This window comes from Alexandromys fortis, unplaced genomic scaffold (assembly GCF_014885135.2).
Source record: "Alexandromys fortis isolate MF-2015 unplaced genomic scaffold, M_Fortis_MF-2015_v1.1 scaffold_220, whole genome shotgun sequence".
Lineage (NCBI taxonomy): Eukaryota > Metazoa > Chordata > Mammalia > Rodentia > Cricetidae > Alexandromys > Alexandromys fortis.
This window is the reverse complement of record NW_026068099.1, coordinates 156332-162852: the sequence shown is the minus strand read 5'-3', so window position 1 is coordinate 162852 and position 6521 is coordinate 156332.

Here is a 6521-nt window from a genome sequence, read left to right as displayed (position 1 = left end):
ACCATCTGTAACTCCTCTCCAGAGCATCTGATACCCTTTTCTTCCCTCCTCAGACCTGCATGCATATGGTGCACAGACAGCTTGCAGGCAAAACACCCATACACTTAAAATACACACACATATATGTATGTATGTATATATGGGTGTAGATACAGATAATGTATATATACTTTTAAATATATGTATTTGGGGGACATTAAGAACCACTAGTAAGCTGGTAGTGGTAGAATGCACTTCTCCTCCCGCTTCTAATGAAACTGAAGCAGGAAGATTAAGAGCTCAAGGCCAGCCGAAAAACCTACCAAAACCCATTTAGGAAGAGAACTTCCTCATTTAATTATGTAGAATCAACCTTCAGTTTCTTAGTATGTGTTAGTAGGGTACTCCACAGTAATCGAAGAAATATGAAAAAAGAAATTTATGTCTTGGCAATGCTGAAGCATGGGCAGCCCATATGTGGCAATTCTATTGAACTTGTCCATATTGGGTTTTATGGTCTAAGTTGATGAGAACAACTGACCAGGTCTTTTCCTCCAAAGAAATATAATTAATAAAATTAAAATAAAAATGAGTGTGGATATCCTGAACTTAAATTTTAGTTACTAGTGTTTACATGGTTTTCCATGAAAGAATATTTGGCATGTTCCCCATAATATCTTTTGTGTGTTGACATGTTCCCCTATCTTGTGTGTGTGTGTGTGTGTGTATGTGTATGCGTGTGTTTGTGTGTTCGTTCTTGGGGCATATGTGGAAGTTGTAGGACACCTTTGTGGAGTTGGTTCCCTCTTTCTACCTTTCATGGATTTAGGAACTTGACTCAGGTCACCAGTCTTTCACAGAAAAGGACTTTTATCTGTTGTGCCACTTCACTGGCCACCATGTTTAAGGTTTTTTTGAGACAGGATCTTGCTGTGTATCCCTTACTGGCCCAGACAATAGATCAGAGTGACCCAGATATCAGTGATCTTGCTATGCCTGCCTCCAAATACCGCATTTGTGTGCTCACCACCCAGGCACTGTCTTTTGGTTTGCTGCACAGATCCTCTTGTTAAGATCTGCTCATTCCATGAATATTTACTAAGGTAACAGTAAGGTTGTATAGAGTCTGCCACAGCAGACACTGGTAGACTAAAACCATGACTGCCTGCCTCCTCTTGAAAATCCTGCTCTTAAATATGCACACACATGGGGAAAGGCACAGAAAAATTAAAAGTTCAGTTAAGTGTTCTGAGAAAGAAAAAGAGCATAGCATATCTGACCAGCAGTCTTCTGTGAGGCAGGGAGGGATGGGGGGAAGCAGCCACAGGGAGATAGCATTCGCTGGCTGCTGAATGGCTAACAGTAAAGTCATGAGCTTAGGGCTCAGGTCAGAGGTTCAGACAGTGCTCTGGTGAGCCTGTTTTCAGTCTGAGAACATGGCAGAGAAACATGAAGTAAGGTTAGGTTCTTCCCAACATGCATCTTTGTCCTTTCGAAGGTGCTCTTGTCCCCGAGCCTACAGACATTTCCCTCCTCTACTTGGGTGATGTGAAGATCTCAGAAGAGGCCACATTGGTGGAACTGAAGGTCGGCCCCCTTCCTGAAGCATTCTTTGGTGTTGATATGGCATCTTTCCAGAAAATATTAGTTAATATATTCTTCTATTTCCTCTTCCCCCAATTACAGTCTGTCCTGACATGGCATGTGTTATATGCCATGGTCAGAGGTAAGTATCAGCAGGCAGCCCATGTTAGACACTTCTGATATCTGTTGGTGCCATTGTCCTGATGGTTTCCACTCACCCAATTCTCACAGGCATGCTGTGCTTGTGTTTGGATCTGCCCTCAGGGGCCTGTGGCTTATGTTCATTTTGACTTTTTATAAAACATGGCTTCTTGAATCATCTAAAAAGCATTTCCTTTAGTTCTTCATTTATATTGTTTGTACATTGTGATCCACTTGTCATAGTTCCAAGCTGTGTTGTATGGGTTTCCCTTGGTCAGCTGAGCACTGACTGTATTAGGATGCTAACCTGGACATTTGTTGTCTTGTATGTCACATTCTCACCATGCAGATGGGAAGGCTGGATGATATTACAGCACATAGTGATGGGACAGCATCTTGTGCTGTTAGACTGCTTCCACTACTAAAGGGACAGACACAGTACCTAGTATGACCTTCAGTGGGCATCTTTTGTGTCCCCAGTGAATGAAATAACCCTCCTTGAGAAAGGCAGTGGCTCCATTCCCATGAAAAGGTACTCAGTTGAAAGATAAAAGATGGCCATTTTTTTTTGTCCAAAAAGCAATGCCCAATGACTGCTTCATCCCCCAGGTAAAGGTACTTAAAGGTTCCTGCCCTTTTGGAATTAGAGCACGCAGTTTGGGCCTTCCTGTTGAAGCCAAAGTCTTTTAAATATTTCAAAACCAAAAGTCCTGTCACCAAAGAGCAGATGTGTTTGCAGACTGTGTTCATGTAGATGAAAGCTGAAGAGGACTTGGCTTTACTCAAGCAGGCTCTGCGTGTATGAGTTACACCCATGTAGAACTGATTCTTAAGTGGCTTTGTAAAAACATAATTAAGAAGTTTTTCAGTTTGAATGTAATGGCACGTACCTTTAATTCCAGCACTTGGGAGGCAGAGGCAGGTGAATCTCTGTGAGTTCAAGGCCAGGAATACATAGATAACCCGGCACAATGAATGCCAGGACAGCCAGGACTACATGGAGAGACCTTTTCTCAAAACAACAAAAAATTTCAGCCATGGCTTCAATAGCCTGCCTGCAGCAAGGTAGGGCCTTTGTTAGCGAGGTTCCTGGCCAGCAAGGGAACCTGATCCTGCTCTGGGGGACCCATCAGAGTGGTTGGTGAGTGTGCTCTTGACCCATGGCAGGAGCCTGGAAACAGAGCAGGGACATTCCCCGGCCCCCTTCACATCCGGGTCATTTGGCAGGGGCTATTCCCTTCTGTTGGGGCCTCTCTCTCCCTAACCCACCCCAGTTTGCACCCAGGAATCTCCTCCCTTCTTCCTCCCTTCTGTGGGGCCACGGGATCTGCCAGCTCAGCCTGTTTGGGCGCTGGGATGGGGTGCTCAGGGCAACGGGGCCAGCGGGAATTGCTTTGCTTCAATAGCCTGCCTGCAGCAAGGTAGGCCCTTTGTTAGCGAGGTCCCTGGCCAGCAAGGGAACCTGATCCTGTTCCATAAGATCCATCGGATAGCATTTGAAGGAAGAGATGGGCAGGTGCCAAGGCAAGAATTCCTCCACCAATCTGAAAAACAACATGAAAACACTAGAACCCAGTGATCTGACAACAGAAGGTATTGAACACCCTAATCCAGAAGAAGGAAAAAAATTGACATTATAAAAGTGATAGAGTTCCTTAAACAGCATGTAAAAAACACCCTTATAGAAATGGATGAGAAGCATAACAAAAAGTTTGAAGAAATGAATAAATACATAAATGATACCCTGGAAAACCAAGAAAAAAAACAATCAAATAGGTAATGGAAACAGTTCAAGAATTGAAAATTGAAAGGGAGGCAAGGAAGAAAACACAAACCGAGGGACGACTGGACATGGAAAATCTAGGGCAATGAACAGAGACTACAGAAACAAGCATAACTAGTAGAGTAGAAGAGATAGAAGAATCTCAGACTCTGAAGACACCATTGAGAAAAAAAATGCACTGATAAAAGAAAAGAGCAAATCCAACAAATTCTCATCACAAAACATTCAGGAAATATGGGACACAATAAAAAGACCAAACCTAAGAATAATAGGGATAGAAGAAGGAGAAGAATTACAGCTCAAAGGCCCAGAAAATATTTTTAACAAAATTATGGAAGAAAACTTTCCCAACATAAAGATATTCCTTTGAATATTAAAGGAGCATTCAGAACACCAAATAGACTGGATAAAAAAATCCCCTCGCCATATAATAATCAAAACACAAAACATACAGATTAAAGAAAGAATATTAAGAGCTGCAAAGGAAAAAGGTCAAGTAACATATAAAGGTAAGCCTATCAGACTTACACCTGACTTCTCTATGGAAACCATGAAAGCCAGAAGGTCCTGGATAGAAGTACTGCAGAAACTAAGAGACCATGGATGCAAGCCCAGACTACTATACCCAGACAAGCTATCATTCACTATCAATGGAGAAAACAAAATATTCCAGAATAAGAACAAATTTAAACAATATGTAGACAGCCTTACAGAAAGTAACAGAAGGAAAATCACAACCCAAAGAATCCAACATTGCCAACACTGCCTATAATAACTCAGAAACTAGCGACCCTTCATCAGCACAACTCGAACAAGGGAAACACACAAACTCTACTACCAAAAAAATAATAACAACCAGAGTCAACAACCACTGGTCATTAATATCACTTAATATCAATGGACTCAATTCACCTATAAAAAGGCACAGGCTAAGAGATTGGATACAAAAACAGGATCCAATATTCTGCTGTTTGCAAGAAACACATCTCAACCACAAAGACAGGCATCTACTCAGAGTAAAGGGTTGGGAAATGGCTTTTCAAGCAAATAGACCTAAGAAACAAGCAGGTGTGGCCATACTAATTTCTAACAAATCTGACTTAAATTAAAATCAATCAGAAGAGATAGAGATGGTCATTTTATACTCATAACAGGAACAATTCATCAGGATGAAGTCTCAATTCTGAATATATATATGCCCCTAATAAAAGAACACCCACTAGAAAAATTACTAGAACTCAAGGCAGACATCAAACCACACATACTAATATTAGGAGACTTCAACACACCTCTCTCACCAATGGACAGGTCAATCAGACAGAAACCTAATAGAGAAATAAGAGAATTAATGGAGGTAATAAAGCAAATGGACTTAACAGACATCTATAGAACATTCCTCCCAAATAGGAAAGAATATACCTTCTTCTCTGCAGCTCATGGGACCTTCTCGAAAATTTACCACATACTCGGTAACAAAACAAACTCCCACAGATACAAAAAAGTTTTAGTGACTACCCGTGTTTTATTGGATCACCAAGGATTAAAGTAAGAATTCAACAATGAGGCTACCCCCAGAAAGCCTACAAACTCATGGAAACTGAACAGTCAACTACTGAACCACACCTGGGTCAAAAAAGAAATAAAGAAATTAAAGTCTTCCTTGAATTTAATGGAAATAAAGAAACAACATACTCAAACCTATGGGACACTATGAAAGCAGTGCTAAGAGGAAAGTTCATAGCACTAAGTGCCCACATTAAAAAAAAAATGGAGAAAGCACACATTGGAGACTTAAAAGCATACCTGAAAGCTCTAGAGAAAAAAGAAGCAGACTCACCCAGAAGGAGTAGAAGACTGAAAATAATCAAACTGAGGGCTGAAATCAACAAAATTGAAACACAGAAAACAATCCAAAGAATCAATAAAACAAAAAGTTCGTTCTTGGAGAAAATCAACAAGATTGATAAACCCCTATCCAAACTAATCAAACGGAAGAGAGAACATGCAAATTAATAAGATCAGAAAAGAAAAGGGGGACATAAGACACAGAGGAAATTCAGAGACTCATTAGATCTTACTACAAAAGCCTGTATGCCACAAAACTGGAAAGTGCAAAAGAAATGGACATTTTTTTAGATAAGAACCATACACCAAAGTTAAACTAAGAAGAGGTGAACAATTTAAATAAACCTGTTAGTTGCAAAGAATTAGAAACTGTTATCAAAAACCTCCCTTCCAAAAAAAGCCAAGGTCCAGATGGTTTCAATGCAGTATTCTACCAGAACTTCCAAGCTGACCTAATACCTATACTCCTTAGTGTATTTCACAATATAGAAACAGAAGAGTCATTGCCAAATTGATTTTATGAAGCTACAGTAACCCTGATACCAAAACCACACAAAGACTCAACCAAGAAAGAGAATTACAGGCCAATCTCACTCATGAACATCGACGCAAAAATTCTCAACAAAATACTGGCAAACCGAATCCAAGAACACATTAGAAAAATTATCCATTATGATCAAGTAGGCTTCATCCCAGAGATGCAGGGCTTGTTCAACATATGAAAATCTATCAATGTAATCCATCATATAAATAAACTGAAAGAAAAAAACCATATGCTCGCTTCATTAGATGCTGAAAAAGCATTTGACAAAATTCAACATTCCTTTATGATAAAAGTCTTGGAGAAATTAGGGATACGATGGTCATACCTAAATATAATGCAAGCTATTTACGGCAAGCCGACAGCTAACATCAAATTAAATGGAGAGAAACTCAAAGCCATCCCACTAAAATCAAGAACACGACAAGGCTGTACACTCTCTCCATACCTCGTCAATATAGTGCTTGAAGTTCTAGCAATAGCAATAAGACAACATAAAGGGATCAAGGGGATTCGAATTGGAAAGGAAGAAGTTAAGCTTTCATTATTTGCAGATGATATGATAGTATACATAAGCAACCCCAAAAACTCTACCAAAGAACTCCTACAGCTGATAAACACCTTTAGTAATGTGGCAGGATACAAGAT